Source organism: Aegilops tauschii, chromosome 1 (assembly GCF_002575655.3).
Source record: "Aegilops tauschii subsp. strangulata cultivar AL8/78 chromosome 1, Aet v6.0, whole genome shotgun sequence".
Classification (NCBI taxonomy): Eukaryota; Viridiplantae; Streptophyta; class Magnoliopsida; order Poales; family Poaceae; genus Aegilops; species Aegilops tauschii.
Window position 1 is genome coordinate 201,613,498 of NC_053035.3, and position 19,635 is coordinate 201,633,132.

Consider the following 19,635-nt stretch of genomic DNA (forward strand, 5'->3'; position numbering starts at 1 on the left):
TTTGAGGCGAAGGTCTCAAAGACGGTCAATACTGTATTGTTATTTTCCGCGGGGTGTAGCTCTGTTGTATTGTTGATGAGGATATCCTCACCGCTCCTGGCCACCTGCCGGAGTATCCAACATGCTCTAAGGCTATGTGTTGGCATGGTATCCGCTGTACTGTGAATTTTGCATGGCCTGTTGAGCCATCCCTCCAATACAGTTCCACGCCCTACAGTGGGCTTTTGTTTCTTTGTACTTGGGTCGGGTGACTTACGAGAGTACACCCTTTTAGTTCGGACGGGGGGTTTAGTGAGAGCCGGAGGATCCCAGAATTTTGTTTGGGTTTTCCATGCGCTTTCCATCACACAGTACTTCTGTACTATGGCCGCCAAGTCCGCGAAGTGTGCTATGTCACGGCGACTTATGGCGTTGAGGATTCCCTTGTCCGTGCAGTTTTTGCAAAAGAATGAAATTGCGTCTTCCTCGCGACCGTCCTTGACCTTGCTCATTACAAGGAGGAATCTGGCCCAATAGTGATGTACTGTCTCTTGGGACTCTTGTCTAATGTGGGAAAGATCACGTATATCTGGGTGGGTGGGCAGATTTAGGTCCGAACCCTGACCCGATCTGAGACCCAGGGGCGAGGGAGTTTTCGAGTTTGGCAGTTCGAACTCCGGGATGTTGCCCAATAGATCTGGTCCGCTGTCTGATTCCAGGTTCAAAGCTTGGGCCATGTCCTCCCGTAGACGGGTATCCGGCTTGGAGAGCTCGGGAATCCGGACATAGTTCGTCCTAAAGATAGAGGAAGAATCGCTGCGTTGCTCCTCCACCACCGCTATATGATGGGTGACCGGCGGAGAGTTAATCTTCCTTTGGTCGGGTTTAAGCCCGATCCGATCATAGTCCGTAGCGACTCCCAGGGCGGCGATGCGATCCAAGAGCTCATTCAAGGAAGAGAGCTCCATTGGATCCATCTGCTCTGAGAGTCCCGAGCCGACGTGGAGGCTGTTTTTGATGACTCGAGAAGTCATCGTCGACGCAACGGCCGAACGGGCGGTCATGACAAAGCCGCCTAGTCGGAGAGTTTGGCCTACAGCCAGGGCTCCCGCAAAGGCGAATTTGTCCTTGACAACAAGACAAGCCATCAAGCCTTGTGGTGACGGCACAGTGGAACTCTCAATGAAAGCACCAATGTCGGTGTCAAAACCGGCGGATCTCGGGTAGGGGGTCCTAAACTGTGCGTTTAAGGCGGATGGTAACATGAGGCAGGGGACACAATGTTTACCCAGGTTCGGGCCCTCTCGATGGAGGTAATACCCTACTTCCTGCTTGATTGATCTTGATGATATGAGTATTACAAGAGTTGATCTACCACGAGATCGTAGAGGCTAAACCCTAGAAGCTAGCCTATGATTATGATTGTTGTTGTCCTACGGACTAAACCCTCCGGTTTATATAGACACCGGAGGGGGCTAGGGTTACACAAAGTCGGTTACAAGGGAGGAGATCTACATATCCGAATTTCTAAGCTTGCCTTCCACACAAAGGAGAGTCCCATCCGGACATGGGACGAAGTCTTCAATCTTGTATCTTCATAGTCCAATAGTCCGGCCAAAGGATATAGTCCGGCTGTCCGAGGACCCCCTAATCCAGGACTCCCTCAGTGCTGTCGTAGCATGGAGGCAGGCTAGGCTTGAACTTCCCCGGCCACACGACGCTGCGTAGCTCCGGAGTGAAGGCGTGGCAGCCCGCTGTGGTCACGGGTGCCCGTCATAGAGGTGGAGCATGATCCTAACGCTCGCGTGCCACCGTCACAGGCAGCGCGCGGTGTTGACATCGCAGTGCTGGGAGTGCACGAGCATCTTCTTGTGGTCGCGGGACCACCTGACAGCTTTCTTCTTCACGCACCGGCACCCTGTGCGGCGGGCCGCGCCTCGGGGCCTCATGCCTTTGCCCGAGGATGACGTCTTGACAGGGAGCTGGAGGAGGTGCTCCGTGAGCCACGTCCGCGGCAGGCGGCGGGTGACGCAGCGAGCAAGACAGTGCAGGAGAGTCCCCGGCGGCGCTGACAAGCTCGGCGATGCGGTCGAGCCAGTCCTCGTAGAAGTCAGTGACGGAGTGGCGGTGCGCCCGTCGCGGCGCACGGAAGGATGCAGCGATGAAGCTTGCTTCTTGTGCCCCGCCAGGCCTGTCGTGGAATCAACACGTCAGATGTCCTAGGTGTAAGGACTTAGTCGTGAGGCCAACGCATCTTTGTAGTAGCTTGAGAGGGGTTGAGCGGAATCGAGAGACGCAACACAAGACAAGGATTTAGACAGCTTCGGGCCCCGGGAAACATCATCCGGTAACAACCCTACATGCTGTTTGAGGCTAGGTCTCCTTATGATCATGGGAGAGTCGCCGGGAACCGGCTCTCGGTGTCTAGCCCTAGAGATTGTTTCATGTTACCTTGTCCCTCTTGGGGAGCCCTGCCCCTCCTTATATAAGTTAGAGGGGTGGGTTACATGTGGAGTCCCAGTAGGACTACGACTAGTCTATCTTCTCTTACAAGTTAATTATAAGTCCGGGTCTTGCTTCCTCATAAAGGAAATATTCGTCATAACGTGAGCCGGCCTTCTGGGCCCTGGGCCTAGTCTTCTATCTGACCCGTCGTCGGGGTCATCCGTGAGTCGTCAGGCTCGTGAATCGTCTGACACTGAGCCGCCAGACCCGTGAGTCGCCAGTCCTCCGGCGGGTCACGGTGAAGCGCCAAGTCCGGCCGGGTCATACTTCCGGCCGGGTCATACCGCGGGGTATATCCCCGACATTAGCCCCCAGTTTAATTTGGATTTATCCATGTTAAACTGATCCTGCAACATAAACACAAGAACAAATTTGACAGGTTGTGATCCGGGTTAATTATTCTTGTAAACCGGCACCTGATCATCCTTGAGTCCTTGACATTTTCTCCTGGAATATCCGGGTCAATAGGCCAGCTTCATAACCCATTTGCTGATATTGGCTCTTGTAAATCAAGAATCCATTTGAATTAGCCTTCAATGCTCTGACTTGACAAAAATATTAGTCTCTGAAATATTCAACTGATATCCAGCCGGCTTGAAGATGTAAAACTTGCCGGTTTATGATTACCACCATTGTCAGGTTATAAAAGCTGATAATTCCGGGTCATGATTGTTGCCAACGCCTGTTCATGATTATTGATGACGCCGGGTTGTAGACACGGGGTCATAATGATTGGTGACGCCGGGTCAATCTGGTTTGCTCAAAACAAAGAATTTGAAAATATTTCTTCGATAATAATATAATACCTGTAGCCCCCAAGTCTTGAGTAGAACAAAGTGATGGCTTAAGACTTGCTTCAACATAAATGCTGCCACTTTGAAGAAATCCATATTGTTCATCTCAGTTACTAGTAAAAACTGAATACTCCATATTATGTAGCCCCCAAGTGTCGGGTTGTCATGCTTGCAGCAACCTGGGACTTGTAATTGCCTTATGCTCATATAAACTTCAACCAGCGTAGCCCCCAAGGGTCGGGTCATTATGCAATAATGAGCAGGGACTATGTAAATATGATCATGTAAGCTTGACCAGCAACGTGTAGACCCCAAGGGCCGGGTCAGTAAGATATTACTGAGCTGGGACTTTGTATATGATTCAATGATAATAACAGTATATGATGTAATCTCCACCATGGGGCTTGAACCCACGTCCACAAGGTTAAGAGCTTTGTACTCTACCAACTGAATAGTGGATCTTTCAATATAATGGATTAAGGCTTGTGTACCTTGAATTTTCGACAGGAGCAATTGGTAGCCCCCAAGGGCCGGCTCATTACGATGTGATGATTCGGGTCTTCAATGAAGTGAGCAAAAAATGACTTTGCATTAGCCCCCAAGTGCCATGGTGCATGCTGGTAGTGACATGGGACTTGCATATTTGATGTAATCTCAACCTTAATAATGTAGCCCCCAAGTGCCGGGTTGTAAGCCTGCAGTGACTCGGGACTATTCCTTCCGTTGTAGAATAAATCATATCCATTGATAAAATAATTGCGCTGAAGCGACTTTGAAAACCTCAACCATAATATTAGTTTCTGATAACCATAATAAAAATCCAGCCATGTTGGCTATTAAAGATTTGACTAACCCGGTTTGAAAACCTCAATCATTCAAATCATAATGAAAATCCAGCCAAGTTTGGCTATTTAAAGATTTCAAATACCTTATCTGTTGACAAGTAAATCCGGAGTTTAAATACCCGGCGGCTCTCGGCCGATGGTGATTTATTACGCCTCCATTGTAAGCCGAAAATTTTATAACCCGGCTATTTATAGCCTTTTGCGAAAATCAAGAATTGATAATCCTTTTGAGACACCAATGTTAATCTTTCGATGATGGGCTTGGACTTAAACATTTATATAAGTCATAGTTCTGCAAATCCTGCACAGAGTTTAAACAACATATGCCCTGGCGACTTAATGTCAAAAGCCAGGGCGGGTAACTACCCACATGTAGTCTTATCCTGCACACAAGTAGATCACAAGAAACCTTGGCGGTTTACCGCAGGGCGGGTCATAATATCTTACATATGACCACGGATGTGTAAAAAAGGAGTCACAGATAAGCCTGTTATGAATCATAACTTTGAAACATAACAATAATATCATACTTGTGATATTGAATTTGCATTTGTCGGTTTATATGACCTGCACAATAAGGGTGATAACCTAATCTTTGATACGCGCATGATTCCAATGGCGCAATTCAAAACATACCGGCGGCTTAAAGTCCATAGCCAGGGCTAGTTTAAACATAATTATGTATAAACAATATCATACCTGTGATATTGAACTGTACCGCCGGCTTATGATACCTGTGCAGTAAGTGTGATAACCCAATCCTTAGACGCCAATGCTTCCACATAGATGATGATTGTCATAAGCCGGCGACTTATCATCGAAAATCAAGCCCGGTTTAAATAGAAACCACTCATATACACTTTAGATGTGTTCAAGAGAGCTTCAAATAAAATCCCAAAAATTATTTGCAAAAAGAAACTTCAAAAAATCTTGAGGCTTCTGATTCGAATAGGATCAGAAAACCGTCCCAAAGGGGTTAAGCTAAGATTCGAATACGATCATATAGCCCCCAGTGGCTTTGGCATTGCCGATCAAGAGGGTACCGACAGCTATGTTCTCTTTGGTTCGAATACGACCTATGTTTGAACAGGAAGCCCCCAAATGAACTTGAGAGTTGTTTAACGACGCTGATTCGAATACGATCCACGTCGGTTCCCAAAGGGGGTTGAGCTATGGTTCAAATATGACCAAGAAACTCCCCAATGAGCTCGGCAGTGTGCCGATCAAAAGGGTATCGATAGCTATGTTCTCTTTGGTTCGAATACGGCCTATGTTTGAACAGGAAGCCCCCTAGTGATCATGAGAATATTTAACGACTCTGATTCGAATACGATCAGGGTCACACCAAAAGGGTTAAGCTAAATTCGAATACGATCAGCTCCCAATGGTCATTAAAGCAGGGTACCTATATTTGAGTTGTGCTTTGTAACAGACTCTCTTTGGTCCCTTTAAATTTTCCTGAGAACTCGAACTTTGCGAGAGACAACCTTTTTATGAACCAGAAATTTGTAAACTGGATATTGAGAGCTTCAAAGCTTTATAAGATATAAATTTACCTTGAGCCGGATGTTTGAACCGGATTTGACAGCTTCAAAACTTTGCGGGAGAGAGATATCTCTTGAACCGGATTTTAAACCGAAATCTTTATTTTGAACCGGCAATTTTCTGACGGCCTTTAAATTTTCATCAATATGGTAGCAGCCTCCGGAACCGGGTTATCATTCCCTCCAACAACCCGGGGTTCCCGAGTCATGTCACTGTAGCCCCCGAGTCTCAAGATGACTCGAGGAGTTGGCTTGAGATTCTCCATATTTAACCGTGATATAAAACCGGCATAACTTGTATATCATTGGTGTTGATAGCACGATGTGTATCCACAGAAGGTTGAGGTGACTGCGGTGGGTTATAAATGATCCCGTATGAGCCGTGTCAGCAACTCGGCAAATGGTTCCTTCCAACTGGTTGTTTGAAGTTCAACCAAACTGTAGTGACGGCGACTTGTGCGCATGTCCATTGAGCCATCTGGTGCAGACGGCGGTTGATAGTATATGATAATTTGCCTCCATTTTGTTGAAAGAAAACCGGGCTACCCTAGCTGTGACTTGCTCATACTCAATAAACAGCTCATGCAGACGGGTGCGGCCCGGTGTGTTGATGTAGACCAGGCCGCGAGAGACGGGCGACAAAGACGACCGCGGCTTCAGAGGCGGCACAGACAGATGAGTCGGCCGCGGTATTGTAAACCGGCGTGGACGGGCAAATTAGCCACGTCATATTGATGTAAACCGGTCTGCAGAATGGCGGTTTGCACATATATTCATTGAGCTTGATGGCCAGATAAGATACTAGCGCATTTATAATGGTAGCGCGAGTTTATACATCCGTGACACAGCCATAGCTTTTGCAGTGAACAATTGTCCTGCATAACAATATTGCAGACCAAGGCAAAGGTAAACTGTTCTTTGACAAAAATAATATGTGCTAAAAATATATTTTAGATGGATATCACCTGATGTGTTTAGGCCAAAAATAATCCGCCATGAAGTTGATGATCACTAGGTGAAACTGAAATCAATCACGGCCGAGCCGGCCGCGGGAGCAGACATATGAGCCGGCCGCGGTGTTGTAAGCCGGTGTGGACGAGCAAGTTGTCCTCTTTGTTGTAAGCCGGCGCGGACGCGTGAACTGGCCGAGAGAGCGGACGGGCGAGTCGTCCATGGCGTTGTAAGCCGGCGTGGTCGCGAGAAACGGCCACGGCGTTGTAAGCCGGCGCGGTCGCGAGAGATGGCCACGGCGTTGTAAGCCGGTGCGGGAGTCCGTTGAGTAACGACAACCACCTGTGACAAAAGATGTTGGCATGCCTTCATCTCCGCGGCATAATATTACTTTGTAATAAATAATTCTCCTGCATGTAAAATACAGCAGGGCGAAGTATTTTTGCTCGGATGAATTAATACGTGCTTAAAAATAAATAGGGTAAATAGCACCTGATTTTTGTCCAGACGACAGATGATCCTTTTTGCGGATCAAAATTTCACTCATGGTGCCGGTTGATCTTTATCCACTTCCTTTAAACCCCCTGGGCAGTCAACACACCCATGAAACGGATCCAGATAGAACCAACACGGCCAGCCAGCAGTCAGGCGCAGGCGAAGCTAGCTGTAGCATGGTTGATGGATTGGGGGTGGATCAAGGCGGCCGCGAAACAAAGCGTATCACAGTGCGGCAGAACCGGCTGGGCAGCTCGACTTGAGCAGAGGCGGCTCCAAGCAGATGAACCCGCGGGGCAGTTTGACGCGCAGACGTTGAAGCATGGTGGCAGATCAGTGCACATGTGAGGCGAGTGACCCGGCTCGCGGTACGGCGGTAGAAACACCCGGCCGGTTCATCGGTGGAGAAAGCTTGCAGGTGGAGTAGTACAGAGGCATAGGGCTGGTGGCCCTCAAGTGAGGCAAGGCCGCGCGGCCGAAGCGGCCCATCGGCAGAAGCATGCGAATCGGCGGTTGAGGCGACTCGCGCATTCCATTGCCCGCACACGCATTTGTTGATTGATCGGATTCAACGGATCACTTTGCATCGGCGGCGCACAGCAAAACTCCAAACCCTTGCGTCGGCGGCTTATTCGCTACGGGCGACTCATGGCCGCGGGCTTGAGCTTTGCACGAGGGCGGCTCAAAGTGGAGACGACCCGACAATCCGGTGAGGTGAGTTGACGAAACGGCGGCCCGGGGTGCGGCCGTTGATCGCAACAGAACAGTAGCGGGAGGCGAGGCCGCGTGTGAGGACGCGCGCCCGGGGAGGCTGGACTCGTACCCAGTGACAGATAGCAGTGGCGGCAATCGAAGACAGGGCCACTTCGGTGAGAGGGAAAACAAAAACGGGGCGGTCCGACAGCGCGCCAGTACGAGGTTGAGTCGGAGCTGAGGAACAGTGGGGCCGGCTTGGCGCGGCAACGATGCACGTCCGAGGAATCTCACGCCCGTTAACTTTCTCCAATGAGCCGTCGTTGACGTACGGCGCTGGTGATTGGACCTGTTGCCAGCTTGACCCGGTGTTGCAATCCTTGTCCAAACATGCATGCTCACGTGAAGCAGGGCAGGTTGCCTCCTCAAAATCACTTTATGCAATCCGTAACAACGTATAGTCTTGCCTTCAAGCAACAGTAGCATAATTGTTTATTGGAAGTAGTACTACTCTGAGCAACAGTAGCAATAGTCTTTGGTAGATCAATTTATGAAAGCACCCCGTATTTTGACTCTTGCCCACACGCGCCTGTCGACGTAGATTGATCTGACGTGGTGTACGGCAGCTGGAGCACAATTCCTGTCGGCCTCAAAAAATTGATCTTCTATCCGGATTTGACGGATGGCGTTTCATCGGCGATACGCACAGGAACGCCAAACCCTAAATTCCCTTGAACTCAAAACTCATACTGGACAGTTGCAAACTTCTCGATCCCTGGGAGCGAACCCTCCAAGAACTCAACACCACCGTGCGCAAGCCCCACGGTGGGCGCCAACTGTCGTGGAATTAACACGTCAGATGTCCTAGGTGTAAGGACTTAGTCGTGAGGCCAACGCATCTTTGTAGTAGCTTGAGAGGGGTTGAGCGGAATCGAGAGACGCAACACAAGACAAGGATTTAGACAGCTTCGGGCCCCGGGAAACATCATCCGGTAACAACCCTACATGTTGTTTGAGGCTAGGTCTCATTATGATCATGGGAGAGTCGCCAGGAACCGGCTATCGGTGTCTAGCCCTAGAGATTGTTTCTTGTTACCTTGTCCCTCTTGGGGAGCCCTGCCCCTCCTTATATAAGTTAGAGGGGTGGGTTACATGTGGAGTCCCAGTAGGACTACGACTAGTCTATCTTCTCTTACAAGTTAATTATAAGTCCGGGTCTTGCTTCCTCGTAAAGGAAATATTCGTCATCCCTTTCCTCTTAATCCGGCCCATCATAACGTGAGCCGGCCTTCTGGGCCCTGGGCCTAGTCTTCTATCTGACCCGTCGTCGGGGTCATCCGTGAGTCGTCAGGCTCGTGAATCGTCTGACAGTGAGCCGCCAGACCCGTGAGTCGCCAGTCCTCCGGCGGGTCACGGTGAAGCGCCAAGTCTGGCCGGGTCATACTTCCGGCCGGGTCATACCGCGGGGTATATCCCCGACAGGGCCGGTAGCGGTGTTGGCGGCAGGCGATGGAGAACGACGGGGAGGCCCACCAGTAGGCGCCGTCTGGGCGACGCGAGCGGCAAGGGTGGCCCAACGCTTAGCACGAGCTCAACGGGCGTCAGCCATGGGAGCGGTGGAGCGGTGCGAGAGGCTCCGACGCACCCCTACCTGGCGCACCAAATGTCGGAATTCGGGTTCCGTAGACCCTTGAGAGGTTCAAACTCTGGGGTGCGTGCGAAGAACTCGTCCTCCCCAGTCTTCCTACTCACTAATCTCACCGCCTAGCTCGACGAACTAAATGGAAAAGGGACACAACAGTTTCCCCAGGTTCGGGCCACCTTGCAGTGTAAAACCCTACTCTTGCTTTGTGGTGGATTGGCCTCGAGGGGCTGGTGATGAACTAGTATAGTGGGAGAACAACCTCAGTAGGAGGAGTGTTCTTGGGATCAAGTGAGCTGGTGGGGGAGAGGGTGATCTGAATGATCCCTCCTCTTCTATGGTGGTGGCTAGGTCCTATTTATAGTGGCCTTGGTCCTCTTCCCAAATGAAGGCGGGAAGGTATCCCACATCTTATCCTGAAAAAAGTAGTCTTCGCATGCAAAAGCCTCTGGTCGTGACGCTGCGGTGGGCTCGGCGATGACCTTCGTCCTGCTGTCCTGGCGGTATTGGTCTTGTTGCACAGGAATGGAAACCTTTGGCTGATTCCTCGGGACTCGTTGCCTGCGCTTGCCTCTTTAGCACCGAAGAGGAAATTGGCACACTACGCCTGCTAGCGCCCGCCTGGCCTTGGTCGTCATGGCTCACATCATCTGGACCTCGCGAGGTGACCCTTGCATAGAAATCTCCGCTCCTCGGGAGCCAGCCTGGGGAGACTGCTCCTCGTGGAGGTCTTTGGTGTCGTCCGCCTCGCGAGGCTTGGCCCCTCGCGAGGGTCTTGGGTTGTTGATGTTGAAGCTAGGCCGTACCAGGCCCCTGATGGAGCCACGCCATGGGCTGCAGGCAGGCAAGTCTGGGTACCCCCGTTCCCAAAACGCCGACAGAATCGAGTTCCTCAACCCAATGCGTGTCTGACTCCTGCAGGGAGCGCACCATTCTGGGTTCAATGCCGCTCATAATCGGGCCGTTGGCCCGTTCAATTTGACCGTTAGTTTGAGGGTGGTAGACGGATGCATAGTTGAGTTTAATGCTCGAGTTAGCGCACCAGTTTTTCACCTCATCGGCAGTAAAATTGGAGTCATCATCAGTGATGATGTTGTGCAGGACACCATAACGGTGTACCACGCCGGATATAAAGTCGATCACTGAACCTGCTTCAGCCATTTTTACAGGTTTGGCCTCTATCCACTTAGTGAATTTATCCAGCATGACCAGTAAATATTTCTTTTTGTGGCGTCCCCTTTAAGGGGTCCGACCATGTCTAGCCCCCAGACCGCGAAAGGCCAAGTGATGGGGATTGTTCGTAAGGTAGTGGGAGGCATGTGACTTTGATTGGCGAAAAGCTGACATCCTATGCAACGTTGCACAAGGGCTTGTGCTTCTGCTCGGGCTGTTGGCCAAAAGAAGCCTGTCCGAAGGCCTTGCTTACAAGGGCCCGAGCTGCAGCGTGATGGCCACCTAGACCAGCACGTATTTCAGCCAAGAGCTGCCGTCCCTCCTTGTAACGCCCACGATGCCGCGCCGCCGCCTCCTCTCCTCCGGCCTCCTCCTCCGGCACCCGGGCGTCGCCTCCCCTCCGGCCTCTCCCTCCTCTGCTCCGGCGCCGCCCTCCATCTCCGGCGACGAGCTCGAGGGATCGTGCCCGATCCGATCTGGTATACTGCTGTTGACTTTCCCGTGCCCGAAATATTTCTGCCCTTAAGATTTCTCAGCATGTGCCCATGTTCATCAGTGCATAACTCCTTGCATGTAGCTCCGTTTCGCGTGTGTAATATGTCAAAATGTTTGTCTCGTGATGCTCTACATTTTGTTCAATTGCACCATGTTCATTAGAGTTCATCTTGATGCCCAAATCTCTGTTGCAAGAGAGCTAGTTGCTGTTATCTGCTGGTTCTTATCAGAACTTGGAGATTTGTCATTTTTGTATCATTAAATCTGTGCATCTTATGGGCATGAGCTCTATATGTGTTTTGTTGTATGCCATGCCATCTTTCCAGTGGTGCATGCCATGTATTTTTGTGATCTCTTTGGTGACTAGAACAAGCATGCAAACTAGGCTCCGTAATGTTTCTAATTTCAGGGACGGTGATTTCTCTAAGTCTCTCTGCTGTTATTTTGTTGCCATGTAAACTTGATGCTACAGAGAGATCCATGCTTATTTTGGAGATGTTCAGTAAGGATGTTTTGGAGCTATTGTTGTAATTGATCCATTCCTGCCCTTGTTTGAAATTATGGAATGCCATAGCATGACACAATCTTGCTCTACTTTTGCTATAAAATATTTCTGGCCGATTCTTAACATGATATGCAATTTTGCCAAGCTTGTTGTAGTTGATCCATACATGCTATGCTTTTGTTCTTTCCATGGATAGTTTCATTAACATGCCATCTTGCTGTAGGTATGATTTTTTTGTCATGCATTGCTTTGTAATGAGTGCATCAAGCTCACAAACATGCCTTCATATTATTGTTTCTGCCATGCTCTGGTTTTTGCCAAGTCTGAAACCTGTTAACGAAACTTGCTATGTTTACATGCTGACCATCATATCTTCTGGTCCTTTTTGGCTTATGGTCAGTAAGGGACTTTTGTCATATGCATTTAGTAGAATACTTTCATGCCCTGTTTTGCCATGTTAAGTTCCTGTAGCATGTTGATTTCGTGCTCTGAACATTGCTACCTGATGCTGTTTTCTGCCATGTCCAGTAATTTCACCAAGTCTGGAACCTGTTATCTTTTGCACTTTTGCCATGCTTGTTTGAGCTTGTTATGTTGTGAACTAGCCATAGCTCAGTGTTCATTTTTTGTCAAGCATCTCCTGTAGATTACTGTCATATGCTTTGTTGCTATGGTGGAGTGCTGTATCATTGTTTCTTGTTGCATTTTAAGTGCTATCATGCTGTTTATCGCAGATTCATGTCATTCTTATTTTGCTTGCCATTTGCAAACCGTACATCCGTTTCCGGTGATCTTTATATCGATTTCGACCGAAATCATCTCATCCTTACAGTGGCATGCTTGGTTTGCCAAGTTACTGCCATGTCGGTGTCAAAACCGGCAGATCTCGGGTAGGGGGTCCCGAATTGTGTGTGTATGGATTGATGGTAACAAGGGACAAGTGGGACACAATGTTTACCCAGGTTCGGGCTCTCTTAATGGAGGTAAAACCCTACGTCCTGCTTGATTGTATTTGATGAGTATAGGGGTTACAAGAGTTGATCTACCTCGAGATCGTAATGGCTAAACCCTAGCCGTCTAGCCTATGAGAATTCTGATAGCCTCCACGGATTAAACCCTCCGGTTTATATACACACCGGAGGGGCCTAGGGTTGTACAGAGTCGGTTTGCAGAGGAAGGAAATAGTACATCCGAACATTAAACTTGCCGTCTACGCACATCGGAGTCCTACCCAGACACGGGGGAAAGCCTTTTGCTTCTATCTTCTCGGCCCATCAGTCCGTCCCATGTCGAATAGTCCGGACACCCGGGGACCCCCTGATCCAGGACTCCCTCACATGTCACCAAAATTATATCATTCAAAACTATGTTCAAATACAAATCAAACGATATAATTTTTGTTGCCATGCAATAACATTTTTTCAATTAAATCTTTGGTCAAATTTTAGCACATACAAAAGGGACTAATAAACCAGGACCTAGGTAGTACACCAGGATGAAGACAGTGATACTACATATAATTAACGCCAAATAAGAGCAAGGGATCACACATGTCATTTACGACTGGAATAAAAATGCCATACACTAATAAAACATTAAGGCCACGAGGCGATGCAGTGCTGGTTACAGGAGGCAAGAAGAAAGATGCATCCATCAACGACGTCCACCTCCTCGACTCAGGGTGCCGGCCCACCGAACGGCGGGTAAGTAGCAGCGGCTTTCGTGGCTAGGTCGATGTGCTTCTGAACAATGGCGTCCAAAGATTCCAGCCGCTGGAAGAAGGGTAACGTCTTTCTGTCCTCGCTGGCCTTGTAGTGGCCTGAGTAGACAATTTCCTTGTAGATTTGGATGTGCAGGTCGACGGTTTCTTGCATGGCGAGGCGTTGCGTGGCGAGCGTGGCCTCGAGGTGCACATTCTTCGTCGCGACCTCCGTCTGCTGCAGGGCCACCAGTGCTTCAAAGAGTTCGTCACCTTGGAGACCGATGAGGGTGGCAGGCAACGAGGAGCCTGGGCGCGTAGGCTGGAGCAGTACGGCAAGGTCGTCCGTGCCCTTCTTGATGGCGGTGAACTTGCGGATGGAGCCGACCATCATCTCGCACATGCGAGAGGTGAAGCCGGCGTCGAGGAGGGTTATGACGCCAGCGGTGGCCAGCACCGTCTGGATACGATGCGCGGTGCGGGGCCGATCCGGCACAGCCGACTGCCGCTCGCGTCCATCGACGCCATGGGTCCTTGTGGCTTCTGGTCACTTGGTCTTGGTCTTGGATTGGAGTGGGCAGTATTGCGCAAAGACTAGGAGTAGATGGATTGGAGTGGTGGGCACCTTTATATGAGAGTCCAAACTTCATTGCATTCACATCGTGCTGGCTCCATTCTGCTTCTCCAATTACTTACCTTTGCATGCTAATTGAATGCGGAGGGATCATTGACCGTTAACGTTTCGGGAACCGCTACCCTCTCCCTCATTGGCATTCAAGCTGTATCAATGTAAATGCGTGTCAAAAAGAGACTAGTCCGTAGTAGTATACTCAATATTGTGCACCGTGACCAAGGCGGGGAGGAAAATGAGAGAACTTAATACATATTTATTTACGGTGTAGATTCACTCATTTTGCTCCGTATGTACTCATTTACGGTGTAGTCACTTGTTGAAATCTCGAGAAAGAAAAATATTTAGGAACGGAGAGAGTAGTCCCTCCTTTCCGGTTTACAGGGCTATACCATTAAGAGAAAGTACAATTGTGGGCTTATAATCTACTTACATGGCAATTTTTTCTATGTGGAGGAGAGAGACATAAAAAAGGAAGGGGAGTGGGCTCTCATGCAAGAGCCTGGCTATATGCGTGCTCCAACGTAGATGCAATAAATGTGAGGAAAGAGATAGAGAGAAGATGAGAGGCAGATGCAATAAATGTGAGGAAAGAGATGGGGTACTAATCTTATAGCCAACCTTATAGCTAAGCTTGTTGTATATGTGTTGGTTATAACTGATATGGCAACATCTTATAGTCAACAGTTGGCTGTATTATTAAATTTTTTTGTCTCTCTCCTCCACATAGGCAAAGTTGCCATGTAAGCAGGCTATAAGCCCACTATTGTACTTGCTCTAAACTGACCGCTGCATGCCGTGCTAGGTACTACGTCCCACGTCTCTCATTGGTTGATTCCTATCCATGTCTAGAAACAACAAACATGGTCGGGTTTGTTTTGGGATATTTGATTTTTGTAAGATGACTATTACTAGCAATCACCACAATAACCATTAGATCTGCATCCGACGGTGCCACCTATTGGACGCAAACAACAATAGAAAAGAATTTCGAACAAACTGCCGCACCATGCCCCACCCCTACACAAAGACTGCCAAGCGAGCGTTTGCAACTGCCATGTTCGGGATGCGCTTGGCTATCCGCCTCTTCGAGAAGACGAACAATTATGTTACTACTTCTACAGTATCAAATCAACTACTGCATGTCCATCCACCGCGTGCGGGAGGGATAGCTTGTTGTAGTAAGCAAAAGCCTCTCCTCGTCTGCGAGCCACCGCGCGCATGGGCGAGGGAGAGGGCGTAATAGTAGTAAAATCAAGCTTCTTCTTGTTGTACGAGTTGATGCAACACATCATAGCACTGGCCCCACAGGCTTGCCTCTAAACTTGGCTAAAATACCTGAAGTGTACAATATATTTGCTGCAACCTATAACATTTACCCCACCACAAATTAAAATATATATTCCTGTCTTGACAAGATCAGCATGCAAACTACAATCACCAGGATGACAGGTAGGGCCAAAAGATTATTATAATAAAAAAATGCTTCAAGACGGCCTCATAGCATGGAGCCGACTCCAACGATTTTAAGCTTAGACGCACGGTACACGCTATCCTAGATTATGTTACTATACTACCTCCCCTACACATGAAGCTGGCACACGAGCGTTCGGGTTGCGCTTGGCTCTTCGCCTCTCATGAAGTCGAACAATGATGGTAGTACTACAGTGGAGTACTACTAGTATGCTTCTGGCCATCTGACACCGAATGAACTACTGCATGTCCACTGCGTGCGGGAGGGAGAGCGTGTAGCGAAAGCTTCTCCTAGTCCTATGAGCCACCACGCTCATGGGCGAGGGAGATGGCATTGCAATCAAACTTCTCCTTGTATGAGTTGACGCGACACATCAAATCAGTGCACTCGATATATTTCAATAATTTGCATTTACCGATGCATTAATACAATGCATGCATGCCGTGACTTTCCTTTTGATACTTGCATGTGTTGATTTAATGCACCTTGAAGTAGTATGAATATGTGATGCTAAAACTTTCTAATGCCCCGGCCCAAAAGCGAGAGATGGGGGTGCACGAGGAGGGCGAGATCATGTTGACGGAACAGGACCCAACGATGAAACTCTTTATGGTCTCTATGGACCTCACCTTGTTCCACTACCCCTTGTGCCTCCGCCCCTTGAAGCCTCTAGTGTATGAGGTTCGAATACACCTCGTCCGTTTGGCTGATTGAGCAAGGTGCAGGTTTCTTGATTGATGTGTAGTTCGATTGAGTTGTGCAGTGCAAGGGAGGGCACCTGGCCTGCGCGGACTGTCGCGGCAAGCGCCCCGGGAACTAGCGGCAATGCCAGAAGTGCAAGCGCGGTGGTAGCTTCGACGTCCGGAACACGACGATGGACACTGATACGTCTCCAATGTATCCATAATTTATGAAGTATTCATGCCATGTTTACAATATTTTATATGATTTTGGTATTATTTGATTAGAACTAACCCGGACTGACGCTGTTTTCAGCAGAACAACCGTGGTGATGTTTTTGTGCAAAAATAAAAGTTCTCGGAATGCGATGAAAATCAACGGAGAATTTTTCTGGAAAATATAAAAAATACTGGAACGAAGAGTTACCGGAGGGGAGGCCCGTGGGCCCCATGAGGGTGGAGGGCGCGCCCCTGTGCCTCGTGGACCTCCAGTGGGGCCCCCAAACTTGTTCTCGACGCCAACCTCTCCTATAAATACCCAAACCTCCAAAAAATAACCTAGATCGGAAGTTCCGCCGCCACAAGCCTCTATAGCCACGAGAAATCAATCTAGGCCCTCTCTGGCACCCTGCCGGAGGGGGCCATCATCACCGGAGGCTATGGAGGAGGATCCCAGAGGGGCCATCATCGCCATGAAGGCCAAGATCTAGAGGGAGAACCTCTCTCCATCCAGGGGGAGGCCATGGAGGAGAAAGCACAAGGGGGAGAACCTCTCCTCCTCTCTCTCGGTGGCGCTAGAGTGCCATTGGGAGGTGAATCATCACCGCGGTGATCGCCTTCATCAACATCACCATCATCATCACCATCCTCATCTCTTTTACGCGGTCCACTCTCCCGCACCCCGCTGTAATCCCTACTTGAACATGGTGGTTTATGCCACATATTATGATCCAATGATGTGTTGCCATCCTTAGATGTTTTGAGTAGATATCCTTTACCTTTGGGTTGATTGATGATCTAGATTGGTATGAGTTGTATGTTTTATTTTGGTGCTGTCCTATTGTGCCCTCCATGTTGCGCAAGCGTGAGGGATTCCTGCTGTAGGGTGTTGCAATACGTTCATGATTCGCTTATAGTGGGTTGCTTGAGTGGCAGAAGCATAAACCCGAGTAAGGGGGTTGTTGCGTATGGGATAAAGGGGACTTGATATGTTAATGCTATGGTTGGGTTTTACCTTAATGATCTTTATTAGTTGCGGATGCTTGCTAGAGTTCCAATCATAAGTGCATATGATCCAAGAAGAGAAAGTATGTTAGCTTATGCCTCTCCCTCATATGAAATTGCAATAGTGATTATCAGTCTTGTTAACAATTTCCTAGGACAATTCCGCACACCGATCCATCATTATTCCACACTCGTTATTTATAATACTTAAGTAATATATTCTACCTTTATGATAACAGCACCTACTTTTATATTTTAGCTCTCCGATACCATGCAAAGTTATCCTCTTTATACCCACAATGTAGTTTTATTTCTTGTTTCTAGTTGGAAGCAAACGTTCGGTGTACGTAGATTCGTATCAGTGGCAGATAGGACTTGAGAGAATATTGACCTTGCCTTTAGCTCCTTGTGGGTTCGACACTCCATACTTATCACTTCCACCTTTGGGAATTGCTAGGATGATTCCCTGCACTTGGGGATTATCAGACATGTCCTCTCCTCGGTGAGGGTGGAGTGCCCGCATGAAAGATGTGGGCTCTACCTCACTTACCACAAGATCACCGATCACCAGAGTGTGTGTCCGCTTGTGCCCTGCAAATGCCCCATGCCCGTCTGTGGCTACGAAGGCCCGCCACCGGCGCTCCCCCACCACATCAGCACCGTGCATCCCATGCCCGTGCATAGGATCCAGTACGGCAAGGTGCTCCAGCTGCAAGTGCCAGTGTTAGAGCCGCGACTCTTGTTCGCGAAGGAGGGCGGCCGCGCATTTTTCTTGGTGGGCGGCGTGCTCGACATCGGCGCGCCTTTCGCCGTGTCGGTCGTCTGCATAAGAGCGGGGGCGTCCCCACTGCCACACTACATGGTCAAGCTGTGGGCGAATGGCCCACCGGGGGAGCCCAAAAGCAGGACCGACGCCGTCAAGGTGGAAATCGAGGTGACAAGCAGCAAGGATCCTGGCGACGTTGCCGTGCAGGAGCTGACCTTCTTCATAGTTCCGCCCAAGCTGCTGGCCGGGGCTGGGTTGTCGAGGACGGTGTCCCTCCACATTCAGATTGACAAGCTCACCTCCTAAATGATTCTACAATGCCTTCTATTTATCTTAGTAATATGCTAATATAGGGGTTAGCTCGGTCTACTTTAGCTTAAGAGATGGTGGATTTTGGTGGTGATACAACAATTACTTCGACATCAGATCAGCAGTTAAAGTAATTTCCAACAGTCGGATATTTTGAGTCTGTTGGATATAAAGATCATAGGGTAAGAAGTATAGGCAACTTATATGCTTGTTTTTTGAGGAAGTGTTGCATACTTCTGCAAGTTGACGCGACACTTCAAAGTAGTAGTACTACTAGTAGTACTCACCCGACTGCACACTAGGCAGTCAAAGCTCGTGTCATGTTGGTGCCGTGTGCAGCCCGCATATTAACCAAAACCTCACACCGATCCATTATTATTCCACAATCGCTATTTATAATACTTAAGTAATATATTCTAACTTTATGATGACAACACCTACTTTTATATTTTAGCTCTCCGATACCATGCAAAGTTATCCTCTTCATACCCACAACGTAGTTTTATTTCTCGTTTCTAGTTGGAAGCAAGCGTTCGGTGTACGTAGATTCGTATCAGTGGCAGATAGGACTTGAGAGAATACTGATTTTGCCTTTAGCTCCTTGTGGGTTCGACACTCCATACTTATCACTTCCACCTTTGGGAATTGCTACGATGATTCCCTGCACTTGGGGATTATCAAGCTCTTTTCTGACGCCGTTGCCGGGGAGCAATAGCGTGGGATTGATATTCTCGTGTGTGCTTGTTTGCTTTCTTCACTAAGTAGACTTTGTTTTTCCTTCTTGTTTTTGTTTAGTTGTGGGTGAAACATACAAATTTTCTTTTAAGGAATGAAAATACAAAAAAAATTACTTGCCTCTCATGCCTAAATAGTTTTTCAATAAGAGAAATGATTGGAAGGTTATGCATTGGAGAAGTGAGGGTTGACCTTGAACACTTGTGTTCATGCTCATGGAAACAATGTAAAAAAATTCATGGAAGTTTCTCTAAAAATAATTATCCCCTTGTAGATATCCATTGTATTATAAAAATAATGTTCCAAGCTTTGGTTCTAGGATGATTAGATTGCTTGTTTACTTTGTGCAGTACAAAAACAGAAACTTTGGCTGTAGCGCGTGAATTTACATTTTTTACTGGAAAGTCAAATGGGTCTGAAACTTTTTGCACATTACTTCTGTACAATTTTTTTAGAATTTTTGGAGTTACAGAAGTATACTAAACTTCCATATTAC

At 48.4% G+C, this 19,635-nt stretch overlaps 1 pseudogene; it reads left to right on the forward strand.

Moving 5' to 3' along the window:
- Positions 1-15,971: 15,971 nt before the first annotated feature.
- Positions 15,972-18,401, forward strand: LOC109778773 (putative E3 ubiquitin-protein ligase SINA-like 6; annotated as a pseudogene).
- Positions 18,402-19,635: the final 1,234 nt, after the last annotated feature.